Source organism: Pomacea canaliculata, linkage group LG2 (genome assembly GCF_003073045.1).
Source record: "Pomacea canaliculata isolate SZHN2017 linkage group LG2, ASM307304v1, whole genome shotgun sequence".
Classification (NCBI taxonomy): Eukaryota; Metazoa; Mollusca; class Gastropoda; order Architaenioglossa; family Ampullariidae; genus Pomacea; species Pomacea canaliculata.
The window spans coordinates 37,431,913-37,444,911 of record NC_037591.1 but is presented as its reverse complement, the minus strand read 5'-3'; the positions used below and the strand labels follow the sequence as shown (position 1 = coordinate 37,444,911).

Genomic DNA, 12,999 nt, shown 5'->3' with positions numbered 1-12,999 from the left:
TCTGAAGCGCTGATTCGACTCGCACCGCCTTCTCGCCAGCTCCGGTTGACTGACTTTCTCTGACAACCTTCCGTCAGATGGCGCTTGTTCTCTCCGCACACAGCGACAGCCTGGCACCTTCAGCAGCAGTTCGTCTTGAGCAAAAAGTTCAGTAGCAGCAGCACACCACTGGCCGCTTACAGTCGGGGTTAAATACCCACCCCGGTCATGCTACACCAGGGGTGAGCACTGCTTGACCAGCACCTAGAGTTCACAAATCTCTTGGCCCACGCTTTCCACGAAATACAGGGACAGGTCAGCAACAGGTGAGAACCTACCCCCATCCCTCTCTACACTCTTATCCGCTACAAAGGTATGATGTCATTCCAAAATACAGGTATAAAAAATTAAATATATTAAAACAGAAGAAAAAAATTGTTAGTCTCTCGCTGTTTTAAATTGTTTTTTATAATTTGTCTGAATTTTTTAAAAATTTTTATCAAGATGCATCCCGAGGAAACTTGTTTACAAGTAAATCACACTGGAAAAGGAAGCATGCACAAGTTGACTTTTTCTGTTCATTTATTCCTCCGAGTCTTTCCGTTTACATTCTGACGCTTTTCTGTTGAAAGATGAAGTCACGTTTACACCAGATACAACGATGTCTTTAATTATCATAATTTATATTTTTGATATCAAGTTGGTTATTAGCAGTGATAGTGTGTGAGATAACCGTTACCGACAAACCAGGTACTTAGTTGTAATACACACACACACACACACGCACACAAACAAAAAGAATAAATAGACAGAAACGGGAGACAGACGCACGAGTTAAATAGACATTAAAAGATTTTCGTTTCGCTGAAATCTTTATGAGGATCCCACAGCATAATAATTTTCTTTCAATGGAAAACACAAGCGAAATCGGATTGGTTCACAGGTCCTTTATTTTCCAAGACATGAGTTGTAATATTGTGTCAAATAAAAATGATTTCGTCGTAACACGTGAACTCCCGAGCGACAGCCAACAGAATGTTGAGTCATGCGGACTTAATCGTGTATCTTCAACTACTACTAATAATAATAATAAAATAATTTGCTGGAAATAGCAGTAATTAAATGCGACTTTTTCTATAAAATCCTTCATAAGCCTAGGCTTTTACAACCATTTATAATTTAGTTATACACACAATTGTTACACAGACACCACCACTACCACCCGACTTCATTCCAAATACATTCAAGCATCAGTTACATAAAGATTTCGAGTTCCTGTCATTGATGTCTTTCCAGCTGTTGTTAGGTGTAGTCACTTTTCTACGCCAGGTCTGCAAGATAAAAAGCGTTTTAAGCATGTTGTCATTCCGAAATACAGCCTGTCTCTGGTTCACGGTCTTGGTGGTTCTATAGGCTCCAACTGTCTCGTTCTTGTAAAGCTTTAAAGTTTATTTCTTGCTGTAGTCACTTATATCTCTGTCTTTCTCCTCCTTAAATATTAATAATCAGATTTGTAAAACAATTTGTGTGGAGGTGATCTCAATGCGCTGAGCCCAAACGAACAAACAGCAATTTACCATAAAACAATCAAATTTTGTTGTAAAGTTTATACCAGTCTCTTTGATAACGTTTTCAAAAGTCCACCTGAATTAAAATGTTGTTCAGTTACTTAGTTAAGCTATTAAAATAATACTCAAGCTAATAACCTGAGCATTTTGACTATGTGCATAGACGCCACACTTAACAACTAAAACTTGCAGAGGATAAACTAATCAAAGGGACATAAGACACACAGAAAGGTTTCGCTTGTTATCTCCCATTCTTCAGTGTTTGTTATCTGATCCCCACTGAAAAATTATTTTTTCAATATATATATAATCAAATCTTTAAAAGAAGATAGAAGAAATCAATGTTTACTCCCTTACTGACATTGTTTATTTTAATCGGTCTGTTTTTGTTTTCTTTAGCAAGATAACCCCTACGCTACGGATCGAGACAGTGCGCGCGATCTTCACTAATGTAACCTACTTGTAGTTTGACATTGTTTCGGTTGTTTAGGGCCCTTGTTTATTTTACTTTTACCTGTCATCAGTTTTAGGCCTTGAGTTATGTTGCATGTCGCAATAAACTTTATGCAGCCTTTCATAGTGTTTAAAAGTTGTTGAATTAGCGCCAAAACATGTTTCATAGCTGGCAACAGTTTGAAGCAAAGGGTTCCTCTGAACGAGGACTGCCAAGGTCGCTGACGTCAGGGTCCCGAAGTTTTTCCCTTCACTGAGACCTTTTCACACACACAAATCAGCTGCCGGGCATGAGAAGTCAATGTACCACGTGACACGGAACTCTTGCGTTGGTGTTCGACCTTCGGATCTTGCACGCACTATGCCGATGTGAGATCTTTTGTCCCCGACTCACCGCCACCCCCTCACCTCACCCACCCACCTACACACATGGGAACAGTACCCAGGCATGAACAATACTTATTATATTATGCATAATATGTGTAACAATGCTGCCTCACAAGACACAACGCCCGAGTTAACAAGCAGGAGATTGACACTGATAAACCCGGATTCGCCTGATGCAATGTGAGGTCGGTCTGGTATGGTGTTACATGTTATCGTTGACAATCTGTAAGAGAGACGCTTGTTGACAGATTTATATCTGGGGGAGATAACGTGTTTTCACCCTCACAAGTGGGTGCATATGTACTTATACTGTGTTGCCATGTCGACCATGTTGCTCTCTTGTTTACAAATGCATTAAACAGAGGTTTCAGCATGAGAGCTATTTATTTGGGGTTTTTCTTTATTCTCTTTTCTCCATTTCACTTGATCAGTCAAGCATCAAGCTTCATTCTTTCTCATTCATTGGTTTTCATTCATACATTCCATGAACCTTTGGGTGAGGCGATAACAGCTAGTGTACTTAGTTCTACTGAGTAGAGAGGTGTTGGGTACTTCAATCCTGACGCCTAGATAATCTCACGTGAAGTTAAAAGTGCAGATAAATTCATTTGCCGTTAAGCTGCACAGTCACCTACAATTTACAGTGCACGTGTTCCTAACCTACAATAATTTGTAACCTAGTCTCCCTTACTTGCTTACATGGAGTTGGACCAGCTGCGTAATAAAATAACAACGCAAATAAAAAAAAAAGCTTAGACTTTTTTCAAAATGAAGCTGATGCTTGTATGTTTTATTTTTTAATTTGATCCCTCCGAAGTGTAGCAGAGGACATGTAATTCTTTAAGAATTTGATCTCAGGCACAGTAAAAGGAGCACACTCTCTTGGCGACCATATGTAATCCAACTGAAACTCTCAAGGGGGAAAAGTCTAACCCCTTCTTCTCCTAACTTCGATTGCTTATATATCATCTCCCCAATCGAACTTCTCACCCCACCAAAATTAAGTGTCTGTCACGTGACTACATGTCGTTGCCCTGGCCATGAACCATAAAAATGTCACGGTGTGCCTGCGTCCCCCTACCCTACTGACTGACTAGGAAAGTACAAAAATGAAGTCAGGCCACGTCGACGCGGAGGGTGGGAGGGCTTTTCAAGCGGAGTCCTTCGTCAGCGGCAGTCATCAGAAGAAAGGAAGGAAGAAAAGCACGGTGTTTAGCATCCTGCGCCTGACTGGCAACAAAAGAAAAAGATCCCAATTCAAAATAACCTTTAGTAACAACCAAGTTGTACAACTGTATCAGTTTTGTTTTTGTTTTTTTTTTTGTTTTGTTTTTTTTAAGAATCAAATTTCTATTTCTTCCCATTTATCCGCACTTTACTGAACCGCCTTTTGCAAACCTGCATTTCGGGTTTAGTGGCACTTGAAGAGTATTTATATACATACGCTGTACGAATTTAATATTACTGCACATTTAATGCCCCTGTGACGACTATATACAAGCGTTATAAATCTCTTACCTAATTCTTCAGGGATTATCACTCCTTTCCGTTCGCCTTGAGCCAGTAACTGTGTCTCTAAGGAGGTGAGTATGTAGCGACAAGCTTTCCTATAGTAGAAGGTGCATGCTGCACACAGTTTCTGTTGTTTGAGTCTTGTCCCTCCATCTCTAGCCACTGTGGCAACAAGCTGCATCCTGTTCACATCCTCCTCCGGTTACGCATGCTTCAACTGAGGCTCCTGCGATTGGAGACAGTCCAAGGGTAGGGGTGAGGAGAAGTTTGTTTTACGCCGAGCAGCAGCTATATCACAACAAAGCATGTACAGTGATACCTCGGTTCTCGAACATAATTCGTTCCGGGAGGACGGTCGAGAACCAAATTGTTCGAGAACCGAAGCAATGAAACCCATAGGAAATAATGGAAACTGGATTAATTCGTTCCAGGCCCCAGAAAATACCTATTTACTGGCCTAATTTGTATATAATATGTAGAAAAACATGAGTCTCAACAAGAAATAAGAAATAAAAGTGTATTTATTAAAACAAAACAAAAAATGTACTGTACAGTACAGTACAGTAAATTGTGTTTCATTTACTGTACCTGTACCAAACTTTATGGCAGGAGGGAATGAATGTGGAGGGAGAAGGGAAGGGGGATGGTTATTGTTTTGAAGGGGAGTCCTCTTCAATAAAAACAGAGGGTAACTGCTCTTTGGGTGTTTCTGTTCTCTGTATCTTTTGCTGAGGAGAATCAGAATCTTGCTCTGCAGTTGCTTGTCTGATTTCTTTACGCAAGAATTTGTCAATTGTTTGCTGTTTTTTTCTCCTTTCCAAAATTTTTTGGAAAGTGGACATAACATTGTCATTAAAAATGTTAACTGCTCTATTTGCTACCACTTTATCAGGGTGATGTTGTTCAACAAAATTTGCGACTTCTGCCCATTTTGCATTTTGCCCAAATGAACGCCATTCGGCTCAACTCGGCTCATCTCGGACGTTCGGATGTTCGAGTTCCAAATATTTGTTCGGATTCCAAGACAAAATTTTCTCGAATTTCATGGTCGAATACCGATTTGGTCGAAAGTCAAGGCGTTCGAGAACCGAGGTATCACTGTAAGTACAGTTCAGCCTGATAAAGCAAATTCATTTATAGAGCATTTGGCTACTACTAAACACAGTGTGAAAGCACTTTTTTCATCAGTAAAATTTCTTCGCAATGCAAGATATATATAGTTAAAGAAAGAGAACAAAAGGAATTTCCATCATCCGAGGATCGATCAAGGTCTTATGTACTAGATCTTTAAAACAAAATGTTAATCACATGTAACTCGGGGTCTGAGCCCCTACCCGGCAGAATATGAGCTCAAAAATTGTGGCTTGTTGTACTATTAGGAGGTAAGGGGAATGTCACCTCAGTGGTGACTATATTCATTGTGTTAAATGTGTATATGCCGTTCTCTAGCCCTTTATTTCCTGTTCCTACCCTTATAAACCGGAGACGCATAATGGCAGGGGAGTCACAGTCACAAGCCCAAGCGATCGAGAATACGAACTGAGATTCATCTCCGGTCGAACGCACTAGCCATCCGGCTACGAAACCTCTCCTGAAACACCATCATCATTATCTGATGAAATGCCCACCATTCATTGCGCAGAAACCGTCCAGTTAATCAGCATCTAATGACTGATATATTTGCTCTTTCTTCTTAGTTGAAGTTACTTTCATATCTCGTGCTGCACCTGCACGTTACGCATGCCGGCTACGTTGTTATTACGTGGTTACTATATCCGCCAGACGTACTGGATCAATTTCAATCCTTCGGGGTTGTGGAGGGGACAGGGACACGGCAGTGCAGTCAGTTATTCCTGTCGCAACCGTGTGTCAGTGACGGCTTGCAGAACATATTCCTTGAAAGTACACACACACACAATTAACTGTACTCGCTGTCTGCCAGGTACTGGTGTACCCATACAAAGAGAAATATATAAAGCCTCTTCAGCTTTGAGCAGGCGTGTACTCTGTCACTTGTTATTTATCTGCAACGGGGGACAAGGTGCGGCTCTTCGCTCAGGCAAGGTAGGTAATTATTTGGAATTTAACTGTAATTTGTGTCCGAGAAGATTGGTAAAGTACTATTATGCCAGTAATAAAGTTTTGTGTTAGTTGCAGTTAGGCTTCTAGTAATGGCTGTGGATTTGCTTAGAGAGGTGATTACTGATCGAGTGATATTATTATTACAGACTAAAATCGAAGCGAATAAAGCAGAGAGAAAGAGCATGATCAGTGCATGCTAGCGTGAGTGCCTACATAATTACCAGCTCAGTTCACATAGACGTGCGCGCACACAGACGAAACAAAGCAAACTCTTTAATGTAATGTATAAGTCGCTTGTTCGGCAAGAGCCGTAATTTGTACAGCGTGTAAAGACTATTACAGACCTCCTTAATTGACTTAATTAACTTATAGCTTTAGTCTATTATGGCGTGGCGTCGCATGATACACATTGAAGTCCGATAGTCGAGTGGCGAGCATGTGGTCAATCATCGAAAGACAATTTTCTGGAAAATATTGGCTGATGATAGATAATGTGCGACATTTTAAAGACGAAGGCTCAACAGCAACAGAAAAAAAAGTTGTTAAAAACAGAATGTGTACTAGAGAGAAAAGCTTCCATGTCCTTAACACCTTAAGTCGAAAATTGCTTAAAAAATGACGAAAGAAAGAAAATTATGAAGTCAATAAAGTAAAAGAAATTCGCCTACAGCACCCGGTGTTCCCAGGCGGTCACCCATCCAAGTACTAACCGGGCCCGACGTTGCTTAAAGGCCGAAGTCGAAATGGGCGTGTTTTCAAATGGTTTCGCCCGTGCGAGGGAAGGTAGGAGTACACGGGGTCAGTACCAGCGGTCAGTCTTCCCTAATTGCTACCCTGGCCCCGAGGCAAAGTGGAGATCGCAGGCGATAAACCGTCTTTCTCAGCCGAGTACTTGGGGTTGGCGGTGAGAAAGCTGGAGTGAAACGGTTGGCAACTGAACATACTGTCACAGTCAGAGTTAGGACCGGCAATTGAATGTATTCTCCATCAAATAAAAAGAAAATAAGGGAGAAAGAGATGAACAGCGGAAATGACACAAACACAAAGACAACTGAATTTTAAAACTTTATTTTTGATGCTTTCGTGTATCTGTTTTCATCTCTCTATGTCTTTCTTCACTCATAAGGGTTGATAATATTCACAATATTCAGGTTATTCATCTGGTGACTGACATAAAGTACATCTGTTTGAGTGCAATGCTCGTACCTTTACAAATGGGGAACAATTCACACTTGTAACACCTGTAACTCAGAGTCCATGTTTGTCTGTTGGTGAGTACAAGGTGAATAAAATTGTAGGTCACGTTCATGCACATTCAGTCTCGTGCACCTCTTGGCTTCAAGTGAACATTTCAAAAATGGGTGGACATGTGCTGATCATCTTTGGTTGTCCTACCGGACATAATATCGTTTGTATTTTGTAACTAGTCTCCGCTAGGTGACAGTTATTTTGCAAGTGAAAGAATGTACCTTGCACTACATCGGGGATTATCGCCATTCAATATTTTCAAAAATGTTTATTGTGCCAATGTGGGACATGTAAATGATACATTTGTGAAAAGCGCCAGTCTGTAACAGTTTCACTTCAAACAAAACAGTTTTCTCTGACCGACGGGATCAGTGTGATGACAGATGCAAGGCACACATGTGGAAAAACTTCACATGACACTGATGATGTTACTGTGGTAGTATCGACCCACAGTATCGCAGAGAAACTCATTGTGAATGAAATAAAAAAAAATTGTACTCAAACTAGCACGACGCGGACAGAATGCGAGCCTGGAAGAGTCAGATAGTCACGTGGCCGTTCACGTCATGACGGTGACGTAAGGCAGGGTGAGATGTAGCCACGAGGTGTTATCGTCGTAACAGACAAGCCTTAGAGCGAAACTTACGTACTTTGATTACGTAAGAGAAAGGACAATGTTACGCAACGCGAACTAGAAACGAGTGACAATTAGGCAATTGAATTACGTAACACACGCAGAGGCTGATGGGACCTACGTCATACACTAACTGTAGTGTGTGATTGGTTGTAATGGTAGGACACGTGGTATGTCTGACCAATCGAATGCATGAATGCCACGTGCCAGATGTTTCGATTTTGAGTTTGAAGGCAAACTCGAGGCTTTTTGCGATCAACTCTTGGGGAGGAACATCGAAGTGATTTCTCAGCTCAAAACTTCGCTACCTGGATTTACCAAACAGTGTGACCAGTCTACAATGGAGAAAAACCCAACGCCACTGAAGAAACGCAGTAAGAGAACTTTAGTGGACGGCACTGTTAAAACCTACGAGTATAATGTTGTAACAAAAGATATACGCTTGTTTTTTGATGATGAAGAAGCAAGAAAAATATTTAATGATAAGTTTGAACTTGGGCTAAAAAAATCGGGATATAAGTCCCGGTCTGCTTTTGTGTCCTTTCTACTGGATAATTTCTTGAGCGGTGAAAGTCCTGAGTTTCCCTGCAGTCAAGATAGTGATAATGTACCCATGCAAGAACAAACATCATCAGCAATCCCATGTTTGTTTGTTGGTGAGCACGACAAGGTGAAGGATATTATTGATCAAGTTCATGCACATTCAGTCTCGTGCACCTCTTCGCTCGAAGTGAATAATTCAACAATGGATGGCATGTGCTGATCATCACTTTGGCTGTGCCAACAGACATACTATCATCTGGAGCTCGTCGTCCCCACTAGGTGACAGTTATTTTGCTAACGAAAGAATGTACCTTGCGTACATTACGTCGGGGATCATCCCCATTCAATATAAAAAAATTTCTAATTTTGCCAATTTGGGACATGTGAACGATACATTTTTGAGGAAAAGGCTTCCACGGTTTTCTGCAGTCGTTGACGTCTTGAAGCGCCAGTCCGTCGCAGCTGCACTTGCAGCAGAACAGTCTCCTGTGACCGACGGGATCAGTGTGATGACAGATGCAAGGCACGCTTGCCGGAAAAATTCGTATCACACTGATCATGTTACTTTAGGACTGTCGACTCACAAGGTTGTAAACCTCCAGCATATCACCAAAGAGGACAACGTGTGCACCCAGCGGCATGAGGCAGTGGGATGTGAGAGGATGTATGCAAGTATGAATGAGTCAGGTGTTAGAATTCAAGAACACGTTCACGATCGTAACGTGACAATAAATAAGTTAGTAAAAAATAAAGGTGTTAGAAACATCAACGAGAGGTGGCACGTCGCTAAGAGTATCAAAGCTGGGATGAAAAAACTGGCGCAAGGTAGTAAAGTCAACATCGGCAAGACGTGGCATCCTCAGCTCAGCGACAAGACAGCAGCGGTCAGAGATCATGTGTACTGGTGTATAGATCATTGCGATGGCGACCCTGTGAGACTTAGGCACTTGTTGGATGGATGTATTACACATTTCCAAAACATCCATGACAAGTGTAACCTAGCCTCACCTTGCAGGCAATCGCTCTATATACCATCTCTAATAGTGCTGACTGATTCTGCTGCTGTCAAGCTGCTGAGCGACTTTCTACACGGCCATGTTTTGTATAAACATCCTGAGGACTACGTGATGTCTAGGGACACATTTTATGTTGAAAGTTTTAATAATATATGTCTGATGTATCTGCCTAAGCGTGTTCATATTAAAAACACGATGCACTATGACATGCGCATGGGTCTCGCTGTTTTAGACTGGAATGAACATGTTGATAGAGACTCTACTTCAAATTACAAAAAAGCAAGTGTACAGCACAGCCGGAGACAGCTTGGACAACGCACTTTAAAAAAGAAAACTTATAATTTAGTAGAGGATATCTGGAGATGTGTCGTTGAACAATACAAATTTGATTCCGAACATGAGGAAAATATGTTGACTGAAACAGACAGTAGTTCTGATGAAGATTCGGAAATTAATAATATAATTTAAATAACAAATTCCAACCATCATTCATTAATGAGATAATAATTTACCATCAATGTTTGTACTTTCAAAACTGAATTGTTGTTACCACGGTACAGCTCCACACCGATAAATGTATTGTCTATATAGACATGTTCCTTCCAGTCTAAGACTGCAAGACCCACTCGTATGTTATCGCTGATTTTTATCTTGTTCACTTTACATGTTTGTTATTCTGTGATATCAATTGAAGGATGAGTAATAGTGTTAAATTTTGTGCTTCCATTGTTATACTGGTGATTTTGCTTTGTTATGTATCAATCTGTACGGCAGTGCCTCCAGCCATTGATTTTGTTTAAAAATTCAGTTGTTTTTATGTTTGTGTCACTTGCGCTGTTCATTCTTCTCTGTTTTGTATATTCTAGTTTTGTTTGTTGGTGGAGAATACATTCAGTCCTAACCCTGACAGTGTGTTCAGTTGGAAACCGTTTCACTTCAGCTTTCTAACCGCCAGCACCAAGTACTCAGCTCAGAAAGACATTGCATTGCTAGGCTAGAGCCTGTGACAGTAGGTTCACATAGAAGTCGTTTCGCCTCAGCGATCAGACCCTGCGGCAAGTACAATGGTCGGAGGAGGAAGAAGTTTTATTGCCAGGCGGGTCGGCGGTGCCTCTGATCTCTACCCCGCCTTTGTCCAGGTACAGTAGTAATTTGAGACGACTGGACACAAATAGCATCGCGTGTACTCCTACCTTCCCTCGCACGGGCGATACCACTGTCTTCTGTCCTGACAGAAAACTTCGGCCTTTAACTTCGGTGATCGGACGAGAACCGGTGTGTTCAACGTGGTATGGCCGTAGGCATAAACAGTATGTTTACAAAGCTTTATAAAGAAAATCGCTGTCTACCAAGCAGAGGCACAGCCAAAGCTCGTAAGTGTGCCTATGTAACGGACTCAAACTTCCCAGCAGGACTAAACGTCTCAGTTCAAACTTCCGATGGATTAATAAACATTTTCTTGGGTTTATTTATCAAAACCAGCTCAAAGCATATTGTGAGTTGCATAATTTTGCTTTTGCAATGTTGTAATATGTTTCGTCCTTTACTTTTATTTCAAGTAAAATGCCAATCGAAGATTCACATGACCGATAAGCTTTATATTTTTCTTCGCTTCATGACGAGACGTTTGGTTTCGCTGCTGTGCCTTCGAATAGTTTGCTGATATTTTCGAAATATCATCGGTCGTGGTATAGAATAGCTTACTATTCGAAGGCACAGCAGCGGAAGTTTGAACTGAGACGTTTAGTCCTGCTGAAAAGTTTGAGTTCGTTACACCTACTGAATGTCACATGCGTACATTTCTGTGCTTTTTCTAGTGTGCTTTTCGCTCAGTGAAAGAAAGTCCATGTACCCTCCCTCGATATGGGTCAAAGCTGGCAAAACTTTTGAAATAATTTAAAGTTGTCCAATATTTTATCTACCTTTATTTGCTTTAAAAATACCAAGAAATAGTAATGTAAATAATTCACTGAAGTGATAAAAGCCCCCCTTTCTTTATAGCACACAGTTGAACTCTAGAGCTCACTAAGCAAGAGAGGTAACCCTGATATGCTAATGGCGCGAAGATTGCAATTATCTAAACTTGTTGTCGTTTTACTTTGCTTTGAGAAATTTAAACAGATGGTTTTGCCAAAAAAATTAATAAAATGACAGAAACATTCAGCAATGCATATTGTTTATAACTGAAGAGATTTTACTGACTAAGTTACAGTGATGAAAGAAAAAAAGCAATAAATGTTCTATGCCTTTGACCACCACTAAATTGCCCACAAATAGTTTGTGTTGGTCGGTGCACCCTACACTGTTAAGCATACTTACCTGGCACGGGAGGCACCTTGATCAGCAAGGAGGTCCTCCCAGGGCGAGGCCTGTCCATTGCACCTCGGGCGGGTTGACCCCTGCGATCACCCCAAATGTGGGTGACTCGAGTGCGTAATTTATGCGTAAGGGGGACTGCGTTCGCGCTATCCCCTGCAAAATTTAAAATGTCAAGCAAGTGGATGTGGTGGAGCTTGAATCCCGCTGCCACAGGCCGTGACCTACTATATTCAGTATTCTTGCGTAATATGTCTCTGTGCTTATCAAGCTGAGCTTCGCGTAATTCATTACATGTATCCGCACTCACTTTCTTCGCGCTTCTCACATCAAATCAGTAAATGTAAACCCGTGTGCAGTCGTCCGCAGGACCTAGAGTGGCTGATGATCATTGCAATACAAAACCGCGAATGTAAAGATATAAATTTAAAAAAATATATAAAATCCGAGAACAAATTAAAGATAAAAAACGAGGAAGAACAAGCGGACAGAGGAAACATGTGATACACCAAGGTCATGCATACCGAAGACGATGTATTGTTTGCGTCAGAAAATGTTTGTGCCGCGATTCCAAAGATGAGGATTACCAAGCAACCTCCTTCCGCAGCGAGTACAGCATAAAGAGCAGAAAATCTTCGCAAACAAAGTGAAATGGGACCACTTGCTGGGTTAGGTGGAGGAAAAGGGAAGTTCTCTCAGCGAGTAAACAAAAAGAGAAAAAACTGTAATCTCGTGACACGGTTTCACCACTTGGTATTCACGCCCTCGGATGATGAGGCTTTCCTGTACACATGTACCGAGAACCAGTGAAGACAACCAATGAAAGGTGTCCTGCAAATGTCATTCTATGTCCCTAACGTTTTTCTCTTTTAAAAAAGAACAGAATGCCATTTTGTGGGCCCACCCCCACCCTCTTCATGACTGCACCCCAGGCGACTGTCTATAGTTCACCTAATGTTAGAGGTGAACTGTATATTTAAGTATCAACTGCATCCTCATGTTCATGTGTTCCTTGTCCCTATAGCAGGGACGTTGATCGTTGATCTCTTAGATAAGTTGATATTTTTCTTTTGGTTCTCTGGACACACGGTTTCGACATCACATTGAACGGTTGCGAAATACACTGCACGAAAATTGCAGCCTTTTGCATAAGCAAACACAGACTAAACTATTATGACTAGAATCGGATTGTTTGTGGGTGGGTGGTGGGAAATGTAAACATGCTAAGTCCACATCTTCCGATCTCTACACATTAGTGTCC

The 12,999-nt window shown here is 41.2% G+C and overlaps 1 protein-coding gene, 1 long non-coding RNA gene and 1 other non-coding gene across 3 annotated transcripts in view; 2 read left to right on the top strand and 1 right to left on the bottom strand.

Annotated features, from left to right (window-relative positions):
• Nucleotides 1–3,145: 3,145 nt before the first annotated feature.
• Nucleotides 3,146–12,905, bottom strand: LOC112556437. Its single transcript, XR_003097731.1, has 3 exons — nucleotides 11,742–12,905; nucleotides 3,906–4,125; nucleotides 3,146–3,617 (listed from the first exon to the last, which is right to left on the bottom strand). It is a non-coding gene; the product is annotated as an uncharacterized LOC112556437 (long non-coding RNA).
• Nucleotides 5,560–12,999, top strand: part of LOC112556436 (multidrug resistance protein 1-like) — a 28,943-nt gene continuing 21,503 nt past the window's right edge. Inside the window, exon 1 of the mRNA XM_025225447.1 lies at nucleotides 5,560–5,963. The gene's annotated coding sequence lies outside the window, so the exon portion shown is untranslated. The remainder of the gene's footprint in view (nucleotides 5,964–12,999) is intronic.
• Nucleotides 11,734–11,897, top strand: LOC112558407. The gene has a single exon (XR_003098145.1). It is a non-coding gene; the product is annotated as a U1 spliceosomal RNA (small nuclear RNA).